Below are 27,211 nucleotides of genomic sequence, written 5' to 3' on the forward strand. Positions count from 1 at the left end.
TGCTGACAGGTGCCGGATTATCAGATATCATGAGTATTAATGGACCTGACAAATGCCGGATTATCAGATGTTGTCAGTATTAATCGTGGTGACAGGTGCCGGATTATCAGATGTTGTCAGTATTAATCGTGCCTACACGTGCCGGATTATCAGATGTTGTCAGTATTAATCGTGCTGACACGTGCCGGATTATCAGATATCATGAGTATTAATGGACCTGACAAATGCCAGATTATCAGATGTTATCGGTATTAATGGTGCTTACAGATGCTGGATTATCAGATGTTATCAGTATTAATGGTGTTGACAGGTGCCGGATTATCAGACTTCATCAGTATTAATGGTGCTGACACGTGCCGGATTATCAGATGTTGTCAGTAATAATCGTGCTGACAGGTGCGGGATTATCAGATGTTGTCAGTATTTTTCTCGTGCCGGATTATCAGATGTTGTCAGTACTAATCGTGCTGACACGTGCCGGATTATCAGATGTTGTCAGTACTAATCGTGCTGACACGTGCCGGATTATCAGATGTTGTCAGTATTAATCGTGCTGACACGTGCCGGAATAACAGATATCATGAGTATTAATGAGCCTGACAAATGCCAGATTATCAGATGTTATCGGTATTAATGGTGCTTACAGATGCTGGATTATCAGATGTTATCAGTATTAATGGTGTTGACAGGTGCCGGATTATCAGACTTCATCAGTATTAATGGTGCTGACACGTGCCGGATTATCAGATGTTGTCAGTATTAATCGTGCTGACACGTGCCGGATTATCAGATGTTGTCAGTATTAATCGTGCTGACAGGTGCCGGATTATCAGATATCATGAGTATTAATGGACCTGACAAATGCCGGATTATCAGATGTTATCGGTATTAATGGTGCTTACAGATGCTGGATTATCAGATGTTATCAGTATTAATGGTGTTGACAGGTGCCGGATTATCAGACTTCATCAGTATTAACCCCTTAACCCCCAAGGGTGGTTGGCACGTTAATGACCGGGCCAATTTTGACAATTCTTACCACTGTCCCTTTAAGAGGTCATAACTCTGGAACGCTTCCATGGATCCCGCCGGTGATTCTGACATTGCTTTTTTCTCACGACATAGTGTACTTCGTAGGGATATACTATTGAAGAGAAATAGCGCAATAGTGCATTATCCAGTGTAGGTATATCAATTTAAAAATAATACACTCACCAGATGGAGCTTGTAATAAGCATGGAGGATTCGCTGCTGCAGAAACCACAGATCCACGAGGGACCAACGTAGAAGATGCAGGAGAGGAGAAAAAGTGGTCAGACAATCCGCGCTGCAAATCACTTTGAACACCCAAAGGGCTTCACAGAAGTTTATAACGTGCAGCCATCCAATTAAAGACATCATATTTTTTCCACAAAAATGATCTTTTCACCCCCAATTTTTATTTTCCCAAGAGTAACAGGACCCCAAAAGTTATTGTGCAATTCATCCTGAGTACGCTGATACCCCATATATGGGGGTAAACCACTATTTGGGCACATGGCAGAGCTCGGAAGGGAAGCAGCGCCATTTAACTTTTTTGGCTGGAATTGAGATCGGACGCCATGTCGCGTTTGGAAAGCCCCTGAAGTGCCAAAACAGTGGAAACCCACCAATTCTAACTCCCACCCTAACCCTAGCCCTGACCCTAGCTCTGACCCTAGCCCTAATGGGAAAATGGAAATAAATACATTTTTTTTTTATTTTATTATTTTTGCCTAACTAAGGGGGTGATAAAGGGGGGGTTTGATTTACTATTTATGGCGGGTTTTAATTTTTGGCAGCTGTCATACGCTAAAAGACGCTTTTTATTGTAAAAATAGTTTATGCATCACCACATTTTGAGAGCTATAATTTTTCCTTATTTTGACCCACCGAGTCATGTGAGGTCATATTTTTTGCGGGACGAGTTGACGTTTTTATTGGTACCATTTTCGGGCACGTGACATTTTTTGGTCGCTTTTTACTCCGATTTTTGGGACGCAGTATGAACAAAAACCAGCTTTTCAGGAATTTCTTTTGGGGGGGGGTGCGTTTACACCGTTCCGCGTGCGGTAAAATTGATAAGGCGCTTTTATTCTTCGGGTCAGTATGATTACAGCGATACCTCTTTTATGTCTTTTTTTATGTTTTGGCGGTTTTATGCTATGAAAATTTTTTTTTATAAAAAATAATTATTTTTGCATCGCTTTATTCTGCGAGCTATAACTTTTTTATTTTTTCTCTGATGATGCTGTGTGGTGGCTCGTTTGTTGCGGGACAAGATATCGTTTTCAGCGGTACCATGGATATTTATATGCGTCTTTTTGATCGCGCGTTATTGCACTTTTTGTTCGTCGGTATGATAATAAATCATTAATTTTTGCGTCGTTTTTTATTTTTTAAGGGGAACGCTAAAGGGGTTAACTAATGGGACAGTTTTATAGGGTGGGTCATTACGGACGCGGCGATAACAAATAGGTGTACTTTTATTGTTTTTCTGTTTCTTTATATTCAAAAAATGAATTTATTAGGGAATAATTTTTTTTCTTATTTATTTAACGATTTTATTAAAATTATTTTTACACTTTTTGTTTTTTACTTTATTATAATGTCCCATGGGGGACATCACTGTCCTGTGACAGATCGCTGATCTGTCACATCACAGATCGCTGTGACAGATCAGCGATCTGTCACAGGCACTGCTGCAGGCTTCCTCATGCCTGCGCTCTGCGGGCAGTGAGGAAGCCAGCTCCCTGCAGGCCCCCGAAGGTCCCCGTCGCCATATTGGATGCGGGAACCTGCAGGAAAGGCGACCCCCGCAGCGGCGCTGCACATCGCGCTGCTGTGGGGGTCGCAGGGAAGCACGGAGGGAGCCCCCTCCCTGCCGATGCTTCCTTTAACCCCCGGTACACCGCGATCATGTTTGATCGCGGTGTCCCAGGGGTTAACGTGTCGGGGGCGGTCACACATTGTGCCGGGTGTCAGCTGTGATAATCAGCTGACACCCGGCCGCGATCAGCTGCGCTCCCCCCGTGAGGACTTAGGTCCCAGGTCACATGGACGGAATAGTACGTCTAATGTAGGAAAGGGGTTGATGGACCTGACAGATACCGGATTATCAGATATTATCAGTATTAACATTAGTTTTTTTCATGTTTCACATAGAAGCTTATAGGGAAAAAAACACCAAAATTCGCACAGTTCAGCAGCGTCTTCAGCCTCCCAGCGATCGCAGATCGCATGAAATCACATCCTTTTTTCTTGCACATATAGGCCGTAGCGTAAATGCTGTGTCTTCCGCTGATTTTTTTGGGGGGGCAGAAATTCTGCTACGTTTAACTGTGTGAATAAATGCTGGGCAGGGTGCAATAGTTGACTGCTTTGTCTCCCATCCTTATAGGACCCCTAGCATGGTCCGCTGAGCTTTGAATGATCTTTTAATAGGCTTGGACTCTGATAAATAGTTGTTGCAATAATCGCTGGAACCAAGTCCTAGTGGCAGGGCTACAACCCACCTCCCCATAAAATATAATGTACCCCCCATAAGAATATAATACAACCCACCTCCCCATAAAATATAATGTACCCCCCATAAGAATATAATACAACCCACCTCCCCATAGAATATAATGTACCCCCCATAGAATATAGTACAGCCCACCTCCCCATAGAATATAATGTACCCCCCCATAGAATATAATACAACCCACCTCCCCATAGAATATAATGTACCCCCCATAGAATATAGTACAGCCCACCTCCCCATAGAATATAATGTACCCCCCCATAGAATATAATACAACCCACCTCCCCATAGAATATAATGTACCCCCCATAGAATATAGTACAGCCCACCTCCCCATAGAATATAATGTACCCCCCATAGAATATAGTACAGCCCACCTCCCCATAGAATATAATGTACCCCCCATAGAATATAGTACAGCCCACCTCCCCATAGAATATAATGTACCCCCCATAGAATATAGTACAGCCCACCTCCCCATAGAATATAATGTAGCACCCCACAGAATATAATGTATCTCCCCCCCGGTGTGTATATGTACACGCCGGTCTCCTCATCACCACCGGTGAAGCCGCTGCTGGCACAGAGCTGACATCGTGCAGATGGCCCCGATCACATCAGACAGCGCCGCCCTTTGCTCTCCAATAGAATAGCGTCGTAGTGCGGTATGCGTGCATGCTACGACTCCGGCGACACGGTCCGCAGGAGGATTCTGACAGAAGGACACATGTCCGGTCATATTATAGATATATAGTCACGAGCGAACGGGTTGACACCCTTTAAACTGTTCCAGAAAATGAGTGCAATTTACACTTGTTTTGTTCTATACCTGTTACTTATCAAAAGGTGTGTGCAGTGCGGTGGCTGAGCGCAGGCAGGCGCACGTGGAGGGAGGGACCGCCGGAATAGGCAGCTGCTGGATCAAACTATATTGCAACATGGGCAGCTGCTGTCACCGACGCGATCCCACCAGCCTCCGAAGCCCACTGGTCTACATCCAGACACCACCACACACATCTCTATAAGCAGACCTCAGCGCTATTTATGTCCCAGTAATGGCCAACCACTATAAATTATGGAGATTTTTTAAAATGCCACCAGAGTGATCTGCTGACAAACTGAACATCCCTGTTGTCAAAATGTCCCGCCCCTGCTGTGTATTTTGGAGAAACTAGGTGACACGTTTGTGTTTCCTGCAGCTCATTTGCATATATGGATGAGCAAGCGCTGTGATTGGCTGCTGTAGAATCCTAGTATGTTTCAGTTGGAAGAGAGGTCAAAGGCCATCGTGTCTGTCCGCCTGCTGCTCAATGCAGCAATGGCAGGATTCACTAAACCCTCTCAGACAGATGTCTGTCCAGCCTCTGGGTGAACAGTCCCACCGAAGGAGAACTCGTCACCTCCTCTGGTGGCCGCCTGTTCCACTCATTGCTCACCCTCACTGTCAAAAAGTTTTTTTCTAATGTGTATCTTTTCCCTTTCATCCCATTGCTTCTCGTGCTTCCATGTGCAAATGAGAATAAGGATGATCCCTCTACATTGGGGCAACCCTTCAGATATTGGTGTCCTCCATCTTATAGAAGGGAACGCCTTTCCGACAGAACAGGCTGACTGAACGTGACGGCCGTCGCCATGATCCCTATGGCCGGTGCATACACACTGCTATGTTGCTGATGTTGTAGCACATTACTTGAATGAAATATTAATGGTGCTGACACGTGCCGGATTATCAGACGTTGTCAGTATTAATCGTGGTGACAGGTGCCGGATTATCAGATGTTGTAAGTATTAATCGTGCTGACACGTGCCGGATTATCAGATGTTGTCAGTATTAATCGTGCTGACACGTGCCGGATTATCAGATATCATGAGTATTAATGGACCTGAAACATGTGCCAGATTATCAGATGTTATCGGTGTTAATGGTGCTTACAGATGCTGGATTATCAGATGTTATCAGTATTAATGGTGTTGACAGGTGCCGGATTATCAGACTTCATCAGTATTAATGGTGCTAACACGTGCCGGATTATCAGATGTTGTCAGTATTAATCGTGCTGACAGGTGCCGGATTATCAGGTGTTGTCAGTATTAATCGTGCCGGATTATCAGATGTTGTCAGTATTAATCGTGCTGACACGTGCCGGATTATCAGATGTTGTCAGTATTAATCGTGCTGACAGGTGCCGGATTATCAGATATCATGAGTATTAATGGACCTGACAAATGCCGGATTATCAGATGTTGTCAGTATTAATCGTGGTGACAGGTGCCGGATTATCAGATGTTGTCAGTATTAATCGTGCCTACACGTGCCGGATTATCAGATGTTGTCAGTATTAATCGTGCTGACACGTGCCGGATTATCAGATATCATGAGTATTAATGGACCTGACAAATGCCAGATTATCAGATGTTATCGGTATTAATGGTGCTTACAGATGCTGGATTATCAGATGTTATCAGTATTAATGGTGTTGACAGGTGCCGGATTATCAGACTTTATCAGTATTAATGGTGCTGACACGTGCCGGATTATCAGATGTTGTCAGTATTAATCGTGCTGACAGGTGCGGGATTATCAGATGTTGTCAGTATTAATCGTGCCGGATTATCAGATGTTGTCAGTACTAATCGTGCTGACACGTGCCGGATTATCAGATGTTGTCAGTACTAATCGTGCTGACACGTGCCGGATTATCAGATGTTGTCAGTATTAATCGTGCTGACACGTGCCGGAATAACAGATATCATGAGTATTAATGAGCCTGACAAATGCCAGATTATCAGATGTTATCTGTATTAATGGTGCTTACAGATGCTGGATTATCAGATGTTATCAGTATTAATGGTGTTGACAGGTGCCGGATTATCAGACTTCATCAGTATTAATGGTGCTGACACGTGCCGGATTATCAGATGTTGTCAGTATTAATCGTGCTGACACGTGCCGGATTATCAGATGTTGTCAGTATTAATCGTGCTGACAGGTGCCGGATTATCAGATATCATGAGTATTAATGGACCTGACAAATGCCGGATTATCAGATGTTATCGGTATTAATGGTGCTTACAGATGCTGGATTATCAGATGTTATCAGTATTAATGGTGTTGACAGGTGCCGGATTATCAGACTTCATCAGTATTAACCCCTTAACCCCCAAGGGTGGTTGGCACGTTAATGACCGGGCCAATTTTGACAATTCTTACCCCTGTCCCTTTAAGAGGTCATAACTCTGGAACGCTTCCATGGATCCCGCCGGTGATTCTGACATTGCTTTTTTCTCACGACATAGTGTACTTCGTAGGGATATACTATTGAAGAGAAATAGCGTAATAGTGCATTATCCAGTGTAGGTATATCAATTTAAAAATAATACACTCACCAGATGGAGCTTGTAATAAGCATGGAGGATTCGCTGCTGCAGAAACCACAGATCCACGAGGGACCAACGTAGAAAATGCAGGAGAGGAGAAAAAGTGGTCAGACAATCCGCGCTGCAAATCACTTTGAACACCCAAAGGGCTTCACAGAAGTTTATAACGTGCAGCCATCCAATTAAAGACATCATATTTTTTCCACAAAAATGATCTTTTCACCCCCAATTTTTATTTTCCCAAGAGTAACAGGACCCCAAAAGTTATTGTGCAATTCATCCTGAGTACGCTGATACCCCATATATGGGGGTAAACCACTATTTGGGCACATGGCAGAGCTCGGAAGGGAAGCAGCGCCATTTAACTTTTTTGGCTGGAATTGAGATCGGACGCCATGTCGCGTTTGGAAAGCCCCTGAAGTGCCAAAACAGTGGAAACCCCCCAATTCTAACTCCCACCCTAACCCTAGCCCTGACCCTAGCTCTGACCCTAGCCCTAATGGGAAAATGGAAATAAATACATTTTTTTTTTATTTTATTATTTTTGCCTAACTAAGGGGGTGATAAAGGGGGGGTTTGATTTACTATTTATGGCGGGATTTAATTTTTGGCAGCTGTCATACGCTAAAAGACGCTTTTTATTGTAAAAATACTTTATGCATCACCACATTTTGAGAGCTATAATTTTTCCTTATTTTGACCCACCGAGTCATGTGAGGTCATATTTTTTGCGGGACGAGTTGACGGTTTTATTGGTACCATTTTCGGGCACGTGACATTTTTTGGTCGCTTTTTACTCCGATTTTTGGGACGCAGTATGAACAAAAACCAGCTTTTCAGGAATTTCTTTTGGGGGGGGGTGCGTTTACACCGTTCCGCGTGCGGTAAAATTGATAAGGCGCTTTTATTCTTCGGGTCAGTATGATTACAGCGATACCTCTTTTATGTCTTTTTTTATGTTTTGGCGGTTTTATGCTATGAAAATTTTTTTTTTATAAAAAATAATTATTTTTGCATCGCTTTATTCTGCGAGCTATAACTTTTTTTATTTTTTCTCTGATGATGCTGTGTGGTGGCTCGTTTGTTGCGGGACAAGATGTCGTTTTCAGCGGTACCATGGATATTTATATGCGTCTTTTTGATCGCGCGTTATTGCACTTTTTGTTCGTCGGTATGATAATAAATCATTAATTTTTGCGTCGTTTTTTATTTTTTAAGGGGAACGGTAAAGGGGTTAACTAATGGGACAGTTTTATAGGGTGGGTCATTACGGACTCGGCGATAACAAATAGTTGTACTTTTATTGTTTTTCTGTTTCTTTATTTTCAAAAAATGAATTTATTAGGGAATAATTTTTTTTCTTATTTATTTAACGATTTTATTAAAATTATTTTTACACTTTTTGTTTTTTACTTTATTATAATGTCCCATGGGGGACATCACTGTCCTGTGACAGATCGCTGATCTGTCACATCAGAGATCGCTGTGACAGATCAGCGATCTGTCACAGGCACTGCTGCAGACTTCCTCATGCCTGCGCTCTGCGGGCAGTGAGGAAGTCAGCTCCCTGCAGGCCCCCGAAGGTCCCCGTCGCCATATTGGATCCGGGGACCTGCAGGAAAGGCGACCCCCGCAGCGGCGCTGCACATCGTGCTGCTGTGGGGGTCGCAGGGAAGCACGGAGGGAGCCCCTCCCTGCCGATGCTTCCTTTAACCCCCGGTACACCGCGATCATGTTTGATCGCGGTGTGCCAGGGGTTAACGTGTCGGGGGCGGTCACACATTGTGCCGGGTGTCAGCTGTGATAATCAGCTGACACCCGGCCGCGATCAGCTGCGCTCCCCCCGTGAGCGCAGCTGATCGCATTAGACGTACTACTCCGTCCTTGGGAATTAGGTCCCAGGTCAAATGGACGGAATAGTACGTCTAATGTAGGAAAGGGGTTGATGGACCTGACAGATACCGGATTATCAGATATTATCAGTATTAACATTAGTTTTTTTCATGTTTCACATAGAAGCTTATAGGGAAAAAAACACCAAAATTCGCACAGTTCAGCAGCGTCTTCAGCCTCCCAGCGATCGCAGATCGCATGAAATCACATCCACTTTTCTTGCACATATAGGCCGTAGCGTAAATGCTGTGTCTTCCGCTGATTTTTTTGGGGGGGCAGAAATTCTGCTACGTTTAACTGTGTGAATAAATGCTGGGCAGGGTGCAATAGTTGACTGCTTTGTCTCCCATCCTTATAGGACCCCTAGCATGGTCCGCTGAGCTTTGAATGATCTTTTAATAGGCTTGGATTCTGATAAATAGTTGTTGCAATAATCGCTGGAACCAAGTCCTAGTGGCAGGGCTACAACCCACCTCCCCATAAAATATAATGTACCCCCCATAAGAATATAATACAACCCACCTCCCCATAGAATATAATGTACCCCCCATAGAATATAGTACAGCCCACCTCCCCATAGAATATAATGTACCCCCCCATAGAATATAATACAACCCACCTCCCCATAGAATATAATGTACCCCCCATAGAATATAGTACAGCCCACCTCCCCATAGAATATAATGTACCCCCCCCATAGAATATAATACAACCCACCTCCCCATAGAATATAATGTACCCCCCATAGAATATAATACAACCCACCTCCCCATAGAATATAATGTACCCCCCATAGAATATAGTACAGCCCACCTCCCCATAGAATATAATGTACCCCCCATAGAATATAGTACAGCCCACCTCCCCATAGAATATAATGTAGCACCCCATAGAAAATAATGTACCCCCCATAGAATATAGTACAGCCCACCTCCCCATAGAATATAATGTAGCACCCCGTAGAATATAGTACAGCCCACCTCCCCATAGAATATAATGTAGCACCCCATAGAAAATAATGTACCCCCCATAGAATATAGTACAGCCCACCTCCCCATAGAATATAATGTAGCACCCCACAGAATATAATGTATCTCCCCCCCGGTGTGTATATGTACACGCCGGTCTCCTCATCACCACCGGTGAAGCCGCTGCTGGCACAGAGCTGACATCGTGCAGATGGCCCCGATCACATCAGACAGCGCCGCCCTTTGCTCTCCAATAGAATAGCGTCGTAGTGCGGTATGCGCGCATGCTACGACTCCGGCGACACGGTCCGCAGGAGGATTCTGACAGAAGGACACATGTCCGGTCATATTATAGATATATAGTCACGAGCGAACGGGTAGACACCCTTTAAACTGTTCCAGAAAATGAGTGCAATTTACACTTGTTTTGTTCTATACCTGTTACTTATCAAAAGGTGTGTGCAGTGCGGTGGCTGAGCGCAGGCAGGCGCACGTGGAGGGAGGGACCGCCGGAATAGGCAGCTGCTGGATCAGACTATATTGCAACATGGGCAGCTGCTGTCACCGTCGCGATCCCACCAGCCTCCGAAGCCCACTGGTCTACATCCAGACACCACCGCACACATCTCTATAAGCAGACCTCAGCGCTATTTATGTCCCAGTAATGGCCAACCACTATAAATTATGGAGATTTTTTAAAATGCCACCAGAGTGATCTGCTGACAAACTGAACATCCCTGTTGTCAAAATGTCCCGCCCCTGCTGTGTATTTTGGAGAAACTAGGTGACACGTTTGTGTTTCCTTCAGCTCATTTGCATATATGGATGAGCAAGCGCTGTGATTGGCTGCTGTAGAATCCTAGTATGTTTCAGTTGGAAGAGAGGTCAAAGGCCATCGTGTCTGTCCGCCTGCTGCTCAATGCAGCAATGGCAGGATTCACTAAACCCTCTCAGACAGATGTCTGTCCAGCCTCTGGGTGAACAGTCCCACCGAAGGAGAACTCGTCACCTCCTCTGGTGGCCGCCTGTTCCACTCATTGCTCACCCTCACTGTCAAAAAGTTTTTTTCTAATGTGTATCTTTTCCCTTTCATCCCATTGCTTCTCGTGCTTCCATGTGCAAATGAGAATAAGGATGATCCCTCTACATTGGGGCAACCCTTCAGATATTGGTGTCCTCCATCTTATAGAAGGGAACGCCTTTCCGACAGAACAGGCTGACTGAACGTGACGGCCGTCGCCATGATCCCTATGGCCGGCGCATACACACTGCTATGTTGCTGATGTTGTAGCACATTACTTCAATGAAATATTAATGGTGCTGACAGGTGCCGGATTATCAGACGTTGTCAGTATTAATCGTGGTGACAGGTGCCGGATTATCAGATGTTGTAAGTATTAATCGTGCTGACACGTGCCGGATTATCAGATGTTGTCAGTATTAATCGTGCTGACACGTGCCGGAATAACAGATATCATGAGAATTAATGAGCCTGACAAATGCCAGATTATCAGATGTTATCGGTATTAATGGTGCTTACAGATGCTGGATTATCAGATGTTATCAGTATTAATGGTGTTGACAGGTGACGGATTATCAGACTTCATCAGTATTAATGGTGCTGACACGTGCCGGATTATCAGATGTTGTCAATATTAATCGTGCTGACAGGTGCCGGATTATCAGATGTTGTCAGTATTAATCGTGCCGGATTATCAGATGTTGTCAGTATTAATCGTGCTGACACGTGCCGGATTATCAGATGTTGTCAGTATTAATCGTGCTGACAGGTGCCGGATTATCAGATATCATGAGTATTAATGGACCTGACAAATGCCGGATTATCAGATGTTGTCAGTATTAATCGTGGTGACAGGTGCCGGATTATCAGATGTTGTCAGTATTAATCGTGCCTACACGTGTCGGATTATCAGATGTTGTCAGTATTAATCGTGCTGACACGTGCCGGATTATCAGATATCATGAGTATTAATGGACCTGACAAATGCCAGATTATCAGATGTTATCGGTATTAATGGTGCTTACAGATTCTGGATTATCAGATGTTATCAGTATTAATGGTGCTGACAGGTGCCGGATTATCAGACTTCATCAGTATTAATGGTGCTGACACGTGCCGGATTATCAGATGTTGTCAGTATTAATCGTGCTGACAGGTGCGGGATTATCAGATGTTGTCAGTATTAATCGTGCCGGATTATCAGATGTTGTCAGTACTAATCGTGCTGACACGTGCCGGATTATCAGATGTTGTCAGTACTAATCGTGCTGACACGTGCCGGATTATCAGATGTTGTCAGTATTAATCGTGCTGACACGTGCCGGAATAACAGATATCATGAGTATTAATGAGCCTGACAAATGCCAGATTATCAGATGTTATCGGTATTAATGGTGCTTACAGATGCTGGATTATCATATGTTATCAGTATTAATGGTGCTGACACGTGCCGGAATAACAGATATCATGAGTATTAATGGACCTGACAAATGCTGGATTATCAGATGTTATCGGTATTAATGGTGCTTACAGATGCTGGATTATCAGATGTTATCAGTATTAATGGTGTTGACAGGTGCCGGATTATCAGACTTCATCAGTATTAACCCCTTAACCCCCAAGGGTGGTTGGCACGTTAATGACCGGGCCAATTTTGACAATTCTTACCACTGTCCCTTTAAGAGGTCATAACTCTGGAACGCTTCCATGGATCCCGCCGGTGATTCTGACATTGCTTTTTTCTCACGACATAGTGTACTTCGTAGGGATATACTATTGAAGAGAAATAGCGCAATAGTGCATTATCCAGTGTAGGTATATCAATTTAAAAATAATACACTCACCAGATGGAGCTTGTAATAAGCATGGAGGATTCGCTGCTGCAGAAACCACAGATCCACGAGGGACCAACGTAGAAGATGCAGGAGAGGAGAAAAAGTGGTCAGACAATCCGCGCTGCAAATCACTTTGAACCCCCAAAGGGCTTCACAGAAGTTTATAACGTGCAGCCATCCAATTAAAGACATCATATTTTTTCCACAAAAATGATCTTTTCACCCCCAATTTTTATTTTCCCAAGAGTAACAGGACCCCAAAAGTTATTGTGCAATTCATCCTGAGTACGCTGATACCCCATATATGGGGGTAAACCACTATTTGGGCACATGGCAGAGCTCGGAAGGGAAGCAGCGCCATTTAACTTTTTTGGCTGGAATTGAGATCGGACGCCATGTCGCGTTTGGAAAGCCCCTGAAGTGCCAAAACAGTGGAAACCCCCCAATTCTAACTCCCACCCTAACCCTAGCCCTGACCCTAGCTCTGACCCTAGCCCTAATGGGAAAATGGAAATAAATACATTTTTTTTTTATTTTATTATTTTTGCCTAACTAAGGGGGTGATAAAGGGGGGGTTTGATTTACTATTTAAGGCGGGTTTTAATTTTTGGCAGCTGTCATACGCTAAAAGACGCTTTTTATTGTAAAAATAGTTTATGCATCACCACATTTTGAGAGCTATAATTTTTCCTTATTTTGACCCACCGAGTCATGTGAGGTCATATTTTTTGCGGGACGAGTTGACGGTTTTATTGGTACCATTTTCGGGCACGTGACATTTTTTGGTCGCTTTTTACTCCGATTTTTGCGACGCAGTATGAACAAAAACCAGCTTTTCAGGAATTTCTTTTGGGGGGGGTGCGTTTACACCGTTCCGCGTGCGGTAAAATTGATAAGGCGCTTTTATTCTTCGGGTCAGTATGATTACAGCGATACCTCTTTTATGTCTATTTTTATGTTTTGGCGGTTTTATGCTATGAAAATTTTTTTTTATAAAAAATAATTATTTTTGCATCGCTTTATTCTGCGAGCTATAACTTTTTTATTTTTTCTCTGATGATGCTGTGTGGTGGCTCGTTTGTTGCGGGACAAGATGTCGTTTTCAGCGGTACCATGGATATTTATATGCATCTTTTTGATCGCGCGTTATTGCACTTTTTGTTCGTCGGTATGATAATAAATCATTAATTTTTGCGTCGTTTTTTATTTTTTAAGGGGAACGCTAAAGGGGTTAACTAATGGGACAGTTTTATAGGGTGGGTCATTACGGACGCGGAGATAACAAATAGGTGTACCTTTATTGTTTTTCTGTTTCTTTATTTTCAAAAAATGAATTTATTAGGGAATAATTTTTTTTCTTATTTATTTAACGATTTTATTAAAATTATTTTTACACTTTTTGTTTTTTACTTTATTATAATGTCCCATGGGGGACATCACTGTCCTGTGACAGATCACTGATCTGTCACATCACAGATCGCTGTGACAGATCAGCGATCTGTCACAGGCACTGCTGCAGGCTTCCTCATGCCTGCGCTCTGCGGGCAGTGAGGAAGCCGGCTCCCTGCAGGCCCCCGAAGGTCCCCGTCGCCATATTGGATCCGGGGACCTGCAGGAAAGGCGACCCCCGCAGCGGCGCTGCACATCGCGCTGCTGTGGGGGTCGCAGGGAAGCACGGAGGGAGCCCCCTCCCTGCCGATGCTTCCTTTAACCCCCGGTACACCGCGATCATGTTTGATCGCGGTGTGCCAGGGGTTAACGTGTCGGGGGCGGTCACACATTGTGCCGGGTGTCAGCTGTGATAATCAGCTGACACCCGGCCGCGATCAGCTGCGCTCCCCCCGTGAGCGCAGCTGATCGCATTAGACGTACTATTCCGTCCTTGGGACTTAGGTCCCAGGTCACATGGACGGAATAGTACGTCTAATGTAGGAAAGGGGTTGATGGACCTGACAGATACCGGATTATCAGATATTATCAGTATTAACATTAGTTTTTTTCATGTTTCACATAGAAGCTTATAGGGAAAAAAACACCAAAATTCGCACAGTTGAGCAGCGTCTTCAGCCTCCCAGCGATCGCAGATCGCATGAAATCACATCCACTTTTCTTGCACATATAGGCCGTAGCGTAAATGCTGTGTCTTCCGCTGATTTTTTTGGGGGGGCAGAAATTCTGCTACGTTTAACTGTGTGAATAAATGCTGGGCAGGGTGCAATAGTTGACTGCTTTGTCTCCCATCCTTATAGGACCCCTAGCATGGTCCGCTGAGCTTTGAATGATCTTTTAATAGGCTTGGATTCTGATAAATAGTTGTTGCAATAATCGCTGGAACCAAGTCCTAGTGGCAGGGCTACAACCCACCTCCCCATAAAATATAATGTACCCCCCATAAGAATATAATACAACCCACCTCCCCATAGAATATAATGTACCCCCCATAGAATATAGTACAGCCCACCTCCCCATAGAATATAATGTACCCCCCCATAGAATATAATACAACCCACCTCCCCATAGAATATAATGTACCCCCCATAGAATATAGTACAGCCCACCTCCCCATAGAATATAATGTACCCCCCCCATAGAATATAATACAACCCACCTCCCCATAGAATATAATGTACCCCCCATAGAATATAATACAACCCACCTCCCCATAGAATATAATGTACCCCCCATAGAATATAGTACAGCCCACCTCCCCATAGAATATAATGTACCCCCCATAGAATATAGTACAGCCCACCTCCCCATAGAATATAATGTAGCACCCCATAGAAAATAATGTACCCCCCATAGAATATAGTACAGCCCACCTCCCCATAGAATATAATGTAGCACCCCATAGAATATAGTACAGCCCACCTCCCCATAGAATATAATGTAGCACCCCATAGAATATAGTACAGCCCACCTCCCCATAGAATATAATGTAGCACCCCATAGAAAATAATGTACCCCCCATAGAATATAGTACAGCCCACCTCCCCATAGAATATAATGTAGCACCCCACAGAATATAATGTATCTCCCCCCCGGTGTGTATATGTACACGCCGGTCTCCTCATCACCACCGGTGAAGCCGCTGCTGGCACAGAGCTGACATCGTGCAGATGGCCCCGATCACATCAGACAGCGCCGCCGTTTGCTCTCCAATACAATAGCGTCGTAGTGCGGTATGCGCGCATGCTACGACTCCGGCGACACGGTCCGCAGGAGGATTCTGACAGAAGGACACATGTCCGGTCATATTATAGATATATAGTCACGAGCGAACGGGTTGACACCCTTTAAACTGTTGCAGAAAATGATTGCAATTTACACTTGTTTTGTTCTATACCTGTTACTTCTCAAAAAGTGTGTGCAGTGCGGTGGCTGAGCGCAGGTAGGCGCACGTGGAGGGAGGGACCACCGGAATAGGCAGCTGCTGGATCAGACTATATTGCAACGTGGGCAGCTGCTGTCACCGTCGCGATCCCACCAGCCTCCGCAGCCCACTGGTCTACATCCAGACACCACCGCACACATCTCTATAAGCAGACCTCAGCGCTATTTATGTCCCAGTAATGGCCAACCACTATAAATTATGGAGATTTTTTAAAATGCCACCAGAGTGATCTGCTGACAAACTGAACATCCCTGTTGTCAAAATGTCCCGCCCCTGCTGTGTATTTTGGAGAAACTAGGTGACACGTTTGTGTTTCCTGCAGCTCATTTGCATATATGGATGAGCAAGCGCTGTGATTGGCTGCTGTAGAATCCTAGTATGTTTCAGTTGGAAGAGAGGTCAAAGGCCATCGTGTCTGTCCGCCTGCTGCTCAATGCAGCAATGGCAGGATTCACTAAACCCTCTCAGACAGATGTCTGTCCAGCCTCTGGGTGAACAGTCCCACCGAAGGAGAACTCGTCACCTCCTCTGGTGGCCGCCTGTTCCACTCATTGCTCACCCTCACTGTCAAAAAGTTTTTTTCTAATGTGTATCTTTTCCCTTTCATCCCATTGCTTCTCGTGCTTCCATGTGCAAATGAGAATAAGGATGATCCCTCTACATTGGGGCAACCCTTCAGATATTGGTGTCCTCCATCTTATAGAAGGGAACGCCTTTCCGACAGAACAGGCTGACTGAACGTGACGGCCGTCGCCATGATCCCTATGGCCGGCGCATACACACTGCTATGTTGCTGATGTTGTAGCACATTACTTCAATGAAATATTAATGGTGCTGACACGTGCCGGATTATCAGACGTTGTCAGTATTAATCGTGGTGACAGGTGCCGGATTATCAGATGTTGTAAGTATTAATCGTGCTGACACGTGCCGGATTATCAGATGTTGTCAGTATTAATCGTGCTGACACGTGCCGGAATAACAGATATCATGAGAATTAATGAGCCTGACAAATGCCAGATTATCAGATGTTATCGGTATTAATGGTGTTGACAGGTGCCGGATTATCAGACTTCATCAGTATTAATGGTGCTTACAGATGCTGGATTATCAGATGTTATCAGTATTAATGGTGTTGACAGGTGCCGGATTATCAGACTTCATCAGTATTAATGGTGCTGACACGTGCCGGATTATCAGATGTTGTCAGTATTAATCGTGCTGACACGTGCCGGATTATCAGATGCTGTCAGTATTAATCGTGCTGACAGGTGCCGGATTATCAGATATCATGAGTATTAATGGACCTGACAAATGCCGGATTATCAGATGTTATCGGTATTAATGGTGCTTACAGATGCTGGATTATCAGATGTTATCAGTATTAATGGTGTTGACAGGTGCCGGATTATCAGACTTCATCAGTATTAATGGTGCTGACACGTGCCGGATTATCAGATGTTGTCAGTATTTATCGTGCCGGATTATCAGATGTTGTCAGTACTAATCGTGCTGACACGTGCCGGATTATCAGATGTTGTCAGTACTAATCGTGCTGACACGTGCCGGATTATCAGATGTTGTCAGTATTAATCGTGCTGACAAGTGCCGGAATAACAGATATCATGAGTATTAATGAGCCTGACAAATGCCAGATTATCAGATGTTATCGGTATTAATGGTGCTTACAGATGCTGGATTATCAGATGTTATCAGTATTAATGGTGTTGACAGGTGCCGGATTATCAGACTTCATCAGTATTAATGGTGCTGACACGTGCCGGATTATCAGATGTTGTCAGTATTAATCGTGCTGACAGGTGCCGGATTATCAGATATCATGAGTATTAATGGACCTGACAAATGCCGGATTATCAGATATTATCGGTATTAATGGTGCTTACAGATGCTGGATTATCAGATGTTATCAGTATTAATGGTGTTGACAGGTGCCGGATTATCAGACTTCATCAGTATTAACCCCTTAACCCCCAAGGGTGGTTGGCACGTTAATGACCGGGCCAATTTTGACAATTCTTACCACTGTCCCTTTAAGAGGTCATAACTCTGGAACGCTTCCATGGATCCCGCCGGTGATTCTGACATTGCTTTTTTCTCACGACATAGTGTACTTCGTAGGGATATACTATTGAAGAGAAATAGCGCAATAGTGCATTATCCAGTGTAGGTATATCAATTTAAAAATAATACACTCACCAGATGGAGCTTGTAATAAGCATGGAGGATTCGCTGCTGCAGAAACCACAGATCCACGAGGGACCAACGTAGAAGATGCAGGAGAGGAGAAAAAGTGGTCAGACAATCCGCGCTGCAAATCACTTTGAACCCCCAAAGGGCTTCACAGAAGTTTATAACGTGCAGCCATCCAATTAAAGACATCATATTTTTTCCACAAAAAATGATCTTTTCACCCCCAATTTTTATTTTCCCAAGAGTAACAGGACCCCAAAAGTTATTGTGCAATTCATCCTGAGTACGCTGATACCCCATATATGGGGGTAAACCACTATTTGGGCACATGGCAGAGCTCGGAAGGGAAGCAGCGCCATTTAACTTTTTTGGCTGGAATTGAGATCGGACGCCATGTCGCGTTTGGAGAGCCCCTGAAGTGCCAAAACAGTGGAAACCCCCCAATTCTAACTCCCACCCTAACCCTAGCCCTGACCCTAGCTCTGACCCTAGCCCTAATGGGAAAATGGAAATAAATACATTTTTTTTTTATTTTATTATTTTTGCCTAACTAAGGGGGTGATAAAGGGGGGGTTTGATTTACTATTTATGGCGGGTTTTAATTTTTGGCAGCTGTCATAGGCTAAAAGACGCTTTTTATTGTAAAAATAGTTTATGCATCACCACATTTTGAGAGCTATAATTTTTCCTTATTTTGACCCACCGAGTCATGTGAGGTCATATTTTTTGCGGGACGAGTTGACGTTTTTATTGGTACCATTTTCGGGCACGTGACATTTTTTGGTCGCTTTTTACTCCGATTTTTGGGACGCAGTATGAATAAAAACCAGCTTTTCAGGAATTTCTTTTGGGGGGGGGCGTTTACACCGTTCCGCGTGCGGTAAAATTGATAAGGCGCTTTTATTCTTCGGGTCAGTATGATTACAGCGATACCTCTTTTATGTCTTTTTTTATGTTTTGGCGGTTTTATGCTATGAAAATTTTTTTTTATAAAAGATAATTATTTTTGCATCGCTTTATTCTGCGAGCTATAACTTTTTTATTTTTTCTCTGATGATGCTGTGTGGTGGCTCGTTTGTTGCGGGACAAGATGTCGTTTTCAGCGGTACCATGGATATTTATATGCGTCTTTTTGATCGCGCGTTATTGCACTTTTTGTTCGTCGGTATCATGAGTATTAATGGACCTGACAAATGCCGGATTATCAGATGTTGTCAGTATTAATCGTGGTGACAGGTGCCGGATTATCAGATGTTGTCAGTATTAATCGTGCCTACACGTGCCGGATTATCAGATGTTGTCAGTATTAATCGTGCTGACACGTGCCGGATTATCAGATATCATGAGTATTAATGGACCTGACAAATGCCAGATTATCAGATGTTATCGGTATTAATGGTGCTTACAGATGCTGGATTATCAGATGTTATCAGTATTAATGGTGTTGACAGGTGCCGGATTATCAGACTTCATCAGTATTAATGGTGCTGACACGTGCCGGATCATCAGATGTTGTCAGTATTTATCGTGCCGGATTATCAGATGTTGTCAGTACTAATCGTGCTGACACATGCCGGATTATCAGATGTTGTCAGTACTAATCGTGCTGACACGTGCCGGATTATCAGATGTTGTCAGTATTAATCGTGCTGACACGTGCCGGAATAACAGATATCATGAGTATTAATGAGCCTGACAAATGCCAGATTATCAGATGTTATCGGTATTAATGGTGCTTACAGGTGCTGGATTATCAGATGTTATCAGTATTAATGGTGTTGACAGGTGCCGGATTATCAGACTTCATCAGTATTAATGGTGCTGATACGTGCCGGATTATCAGATGTTGTCAGTATTAATCGTGCTGACAGGTGCCGGATTATCAGATATCATGAGTATTAATGGACCTGACAAATGCCGGATTATCAGATATTATCGGTATTAATGGTGCTTACAGATGCTGGATTATCAGATGTTATCAGTATTAATGGTGTTGACAGGTGCCGGATTATCAGACTTCATCAGTATTAACCCCTTAACCCCCAAGGGTGGTTGGCACGTTAATGACCGGGCCAATTTTGACAATTCTTACCACTGTCCCTTTAAGAGGTCATAACTCTGGAACGCTTCCATGTATCCCGCCGGTGATTCTGACATTGCTTTTTTCTCACGACATAGTGTACTTCGTAGGGATATACTATTGAAGAGAAATAGCGCAATAGTGCCTTATCCAGTGTAGGTATATCAATTTAAAAATAATACACTCACCAGATGGAGCTTGTAATAAGCATGGAGGATTCGCTGCTGCAGAAACCACAGATCCACGAGGGACCAACGTAGAAGATGCAGGAGAGGAGAAAAAGTGGTCAGACAATCCGCGCTGCAAATCACTTTGAACCCCCAAAGGGCTTCACAGAAGTTTATAACGTGCAGCCATCCAATTAAAGACATCATATTTTTTCCACAAAAATGATCTTTTCACCCCCAATTTTTATTTTCCCAAGAGTAACAGGACCCCAAAAGTTATTGTGCAATTCATCCTGAGTACGCTGATACCCCATATATGGGGGTAAACCACTATTTGGGCACATGGCAGAGCTCGGAAGGGAAGCAGCGCCATTTAACTTTTTTGGCTGGAATTGAGATCGGACGCCATGTCGCGTTTGGAAAGCCCCTGAAGTGCCAAAACAGTGGAAACCCCCCAATTCTAACTCCCACCCTAACCCTAGCCCTGACCCTAGCTCTGACCCTAGCCCTAATGGGAAAATGGAAATAAATACATTTTTTTTTTTATTTTATTATTTTTGCCTAACTAAGGGGGTGATAAAGGGGGGGTTTGATTTACTATTTATGGCGGGTTTTAATTTTTGGCAGCTGTCATACGCTAAAAGACGCTTTTTATTGTAAAAATAGTTTATGCATCACCACATTTTGAGAGCTATAATTTTTCCTTATTTTGACCCACCGAGTCATGTGAGGTCATATTTTTTGCGGGACGAGTTGACGTTTTTATTGGTACCATTTTCGGGCACGTGACATGTTTTGGTCGCTTTTTACTCCGATTTTTGGGACGCAGTATGAACAAAAACCAGCTTTTCAGGAATTTCTTTTGGGGGGGTGCGTTTACACCGTTCCGCGTGCGGTAAAATTGATAAGGCGCTTTTATTCTTCGGGTCAGTATGATTACAGCGATACCTCTTTTATGTCTTTTTTTATGTTTTGGCGGTTTTATGCTATGAAAATTTTTTTTATAAAAAATAATTATTTTTGCATCGCTTTATTCTGCGAGCTATAACTTTTTTATTTTTTCTCTGATGATGCTGTGTGGTGGCTCGTTTGTTGCGGGACAAGATGTCGTTTTCAGCGGTACCATGGATATTTATATGCGCCTTTTTGATCGCGCGTTATTGCACTTTTTGTTCGTCGGTATGATAATAAATCATTAATTTTTGCGTCGTTTTTTATTTTTTAAGGGGAACGCTAAAGGGGTTAACTAATGGGACAGTTTTATAGGGTGGGTCATTACGGACGCGGCGATAACAAATAGGTGTACTTTTATTGTTTTTCTGTTTCTTTATTTTCAAAAAATGAATTTATTAGAGAATAATTTTTTTTCTTATTTATTTAACAATTTTATTAAAATTATTTTTACACTTTTTGTTTTTTACTTTATTATAATGTCCCATGGGGGACATCACTGTCCTGTGACAGATCGCTGATCTGTCACATCACAGATCGCTGTGACAGATCAGCGATCTGTCACAGGCACTGCTGCAGGCTTCCTCATGCCTGCGCTCTGCGGGCAGTGAGGAAGCCAGCTCCCTGCAGGCCCCCGAAGGTCCCCGTCGCCATATTGGATCCGGGGACCTGCAGGAAAGGCGACCCCCGCAGCGGCGCTGCACATCGCGCTGCTGTGGGGGTCGCAGGGAAGCACGGAGGGAGCCCCTCCCTGCCGATGCTTCCTTTAACCCCCGGTACACCGCGATCATGTTTGATCGCGGTGTCCCAGGGGTTAACGTGTCGGGGGCGGTCACACATTGTGCCGGGTGTCAGCTGTGATAATCAGCTGACACCCGGCCGCGATCAGCTGCGCTCCCCCCGTGAGCGCAGCTGATCGCATTAGACGTACTATTCCGTCCTTGGGACTTAGGTCCCAGGTCACATGGACGGAATAGTACGTCTAATGTAGGAAAGGGGTTGATGGACCTGACAGATACCGGATTATCAGATATTATCAGTATTAACATTAGTTTTTTTCATGTTTCACATAGAAGCTTATAGGGAAAAAACACCAAAATTCGCACAGTTCAGCAGCGTCTTCAGCCTCCCAGCGATCGCAGATCGCATGAAATCACATCCACTTTTCTTGCACATATAAGCCGTAGCGTAAATGCTGTGTCTTCCGCTGATTTTTTTTGAGGGGGGGCAGAAATTCTGCTACGTTTAACTGTGTGAATAAATGCTGGGCAGGGTGCAATAGTTGACTGCTTTGTCTCCCATCCTTATAGGACCCCTAGCATGGTCCGCTGAGCTTTGAATGATCATTTAATAGGCTTGGATTCTGATAAATAGTTGTTGCAATAATCGCTGGAACCAAGTCCTAGTGGCAGGGCTACAACCCACCTCCCCATAAAATATAATGTACCCCCCATAAGAATATAATACAACCCACCTCCCCATAGAATATAATGTACCCCCCATAGAATATAATGTACCCCCCATAGAATATAATACAACCCACCTCCCCATAGAATATAATGTACCCCCCATAGAATATAGTACAGCCCACCTCCCCATAGAATATAATGTACCCCCCCATAGAATATAATACAACCCACCTCCCCATAGAATATAATGTACCCCCATAGAATATAATACAACCCACCTCCCCATAGAATATAATGTACCCCCCATAGAATATAGTACAGCCCACCTCCCCATAGAATATAATGTACCCCCCATAGAATATAGTACAGCCCACCTCCCCATAGAATATAATGTAGCACCCCATAGAAAATAATGTACCACCCATAGAATATAGTACAGCCCACCTCCCCATAGAATATAATGTAGCACCCCATAGAATATATTACAGCCCACCTCCCCATAGAATATAATGTAGCACCCCATAGAATATAGTACAGCCCACCTCCCCATAGAATATAATGTACCCCTCATAGAATATAGTACAGCCCACCTCCCCATAGAATATAATGTAGCACCCCACAGAATATAATGTATCTCCCCCCCGGTGTGTATATGTACACGCCGGTCTCCTCATCACCACCGGTGAAGCCGCTGCTGGCACAGAGCTGACATCGTGCAGATGGCCCCGATCACATCAGACAGCGCCGCCCTTTGCTCTCCAATAGAATAGCGTCGTAGTGCGGTATGCGCGCATGCTACGACTCCGGCGACACGGTCCGCAGGAGGATTCTGACAGAAGGACACATGTCCGGTCATATTATAGATATATAGTCACGAGCGAACAGGTTGACACCCTTTAAACTGTTCCAGAAAATGAGTGCAATTTACACTTGTTTTGTTCTATACCTGTTACTTATCAAAAGGTGTGTGCAGTGCGGTGGCTGGGCGCAGGCAGGCGCACGTGGAGGGAGGGACCGCCGGAATGGGCAGCTGCTGTCACCGTCGCGATCCCACCAGCCTCCGAAGCCCACTGGTCTACATCCAGACACCACCGCACACATCTCTATAAGCAGACCTCAGCGCTATTTATGTCCCAGTAATGGCCAACCACTATAAATTATGGAGATTTTTTAAAATGCCACCAGAGTGATCTGCTGACAAACTGAACATCCCTGTTGTCAAAATGTCCCGCCCCTGCTGTGTATTTTGGAGAAACTAGGTGACACGTTTGTGTTTCCTGCAGCTCATTTGCATATATGGATGAGCAAGCGCTGTGATTGGCTGCTGTAGAATCCTAGTATGTTTCAGTTGGAAGAGAGGTCAAAGGCCATCGTGTCTGTCCGCCTGCTGCTCAATGCAGCAATGGCAGGATTCACTAAACCCTCTCAGACAGATGTCTGTCCAGCCTCTGGGTGAACAGTCCCACCGAAGGAGAACTCGTCACCTCCTCTGGTGGCCGCCTGTTCCACTCATTGCTCACCCTCACTGTCAAAAAGTTTTTTTCTAATGTGTATCTTTTCCCTTTCATCCCATTGCTTCTTGTGCTTCCATGTGCAAATGAGAATAAGGATGATCCCTCTACATTGGGGCAACCCTTCAGATATTGGTGTCCTCCATCTTATAGAAGGGAACGCCTTCCCGACAGAACAGGCTGACTGAACGTGACGGCCGTCGCCATGATCCCTATGGCCGGCGCATACACACTGCTATGTTGCTGATGTTGTAGAACATTACTTCAATGAAATATTAATGGTGCTGACACGTGCCGGATTATCAGACGTTGTCAGTATTAATCGTGGTGACAGGTGCCGGATTATCAGATGTTGTAAGTATTAATCGTGCTGACACGTGCCGGATTATCAGATGTTGTCAGTATTAATCGTGCTGACACGTGCCGGATTATCAGATATCATGAGTATTAATGGACCTGAAACATGTGCCAGATTATCAGATGTTATCGGTATTAATGGTGCTTACAGATGCTGGATTATCAGATGTTATCAGTATTAATGGTGTTGACAGGTGCCGGATTATCAGACTTCATCAGTATTAATGGTGCTGACACGTGCCGGATTATCAGATGTTGTCAGTATTAATCGTGCTGACAGGTGCCGGATTATCAGATGTTGTCAGTATTAATCGTGCCGGATTATCAGATGTTGTCAGTATTAATCGTGCTGACACGTGCCGGATTATCAGATGTTGTCAGTATTAATCGTGCTGACAGGTGCCGGATTATCAGATATCATGAGTATTAATAGACCTGACAAATGCCGGATTATCAGATGTTGTCAGTATTAATCGTGGTGACAGGTTCCGGATTATCAGATGTTGTCAGTATTAATCGTGCCTACACGTGCCGGATTATCAGATATCATGAGTATTAATGGACCTGACAAATGCCAGATTATCAGATGTTATCGGTATTAATGGTGCTTACAGATGCTGGATTATCAGATGTTATCAGTATTAATGGTGTTGACAGGTGCCGAATTATCAGACTTCATCAGTATTAATGGTGCTGACACGTGCCGGATTATCAGATGTTGTCAGTATTAATGGTGCTGACACGTGCCGGATTATCAGATGTTGTCAGTATTAATCGTGCTGACAGGTGCCGGATTATCAGATATCATGAGTATTAATGGACCTGACAAATGCTGGATTATCAGATGTTATCGGTATTAATGGTGCTTACAGATGCTGGATTATCAGATGTTATCAGTATTAATGGTGTTGACAGGTGCCGGATTATCAGACTTCATCAGTATTAACCCCTTAACCCCCAAGGGTGGTTGGCACGTTAATGACCGGGCCAATTTTGACAATTCTTACCACTGTCCCTTTAAGAGGTCATAACTCTGGAACGCTTCCATGGATCCCGCCGGTGATTCTGACATTGCTTTTTTCTCACGACATAGTGTACTTCGTAGGGATATACTATTGAAGAGAAATAGCGCAATAGTGCATTATCCAGTGTAGGTATATCAATTTAAAAATAATACACTCACCAGATGGAGCTTGTAATAAGCATGGAGGATTCGCTGCTGCAGAAACCACAGATCCACGAGGGACCAACGTAGAAGATGCAGGAGAGGAGAAAAAGTGGTCAGACAATCCGCGCTGCAAATCACTTTGAACCCCCAAAGGGCTTCACAGAAGTTTATAACGTGCAGCCATCCAATTAAAGACATCATATTTTTTCCACAAAAATGATCTTTTCACCCCCAATTTTTATTTTCCCAAGAGTAACAGGACCCCAAAAGTTATTGTGCAATTCATCCTGAGTACGCTGATACCCCATATATGGGGGTAAACCACTATTTGGGCACATGGCAGAGCTCGGAAGGGAAGCAGCGCCATTTAACTTTTTTGGCTGGAATTGAGAGCGGACGCCATGTCGCGTTTGGAAAGCCCCTGAAGTGCCAAAACAGTGGAAACCCCCCAATTCTAACTCCCACCCTAACCCTAGCCCTGACCCTAGCTCTGACCCTAGCCCTAATGGGAAAATGGAAATAAATACATTTTTTTTTTATTTTATTATTTTTGCCTAACTAAGGGGGTGATAAAGGGGGGGTTTGATTTACTATTTATGGCGGGTTTTAATTTTTGGCAGCTGTCATACGCTAAAAGACGCTTTTTATTGTAAAAATAGTTTATGCATCACCACATTTTGAGAGCTATAATTTTTCCTTATTTTGACCCACCGAGTCATGTGAGGTCATATTTTTTGCGGGACGAGTTGACGTTTTTATTGGTACCATTTTCGGGCACGTGACATTTTTTGGTCGCTTTTTACTCCGATTTTTGGGACGCAGTATGAACAAAAACCAGCTTTTCAGGAATTTCTTTTGGGGGGGGGGGTGCGTTTACACCGTTCCGCGTGCGGTAAAATTGATAAGGCGCTTTTATTCTTCGGGTCAGTATGATTACAGCGATACCTCTTTTATGTCTTTTTTTATGTTTTGGCGGTTTTATGCTATGAAAATTTTTTTTTATAAAAAATATTTATTTTTGCATCGCTTTATTCTGCGAGCTATAACTTTTTTATTTTTTCTCTGATGATGCTGTGTGGTGGCTCGTTTGTTGCGGGACAAGATGTCGTTTTCAGCGGTACTATGGATATTTATATGCGTCTTTTTGATCGCGCGTTATTGTACTTTTTGTTCGTCGGTATGATAATAAATCATTAATTTTTGCGTCGTTTTTTATTTTTTAAGGGGAACGCTAAAGGGGTTAACTAATGGGACAGTTTTATAGGGTGGGTCATTACGGACGCGGCGATAACAAATAGGTGTACTTTTATTGTTTTTCTGTTTC

Source organism: Dendrobates tinctorius, unplaced genomic scaffold (assembly GCF_039654945.1).
Source record: "Dendrobates tinctorius isolate UK_male_01 unplaced genomic scaffold, ASM3965494v1 ptg000250l, whole genome shotgun sequence".
NCBI lineage: Eukaryota > Metazoa > Chordata > Amphibia > Anura > Dendrobatidae > Dendrobates > Dendrobates tinctorius.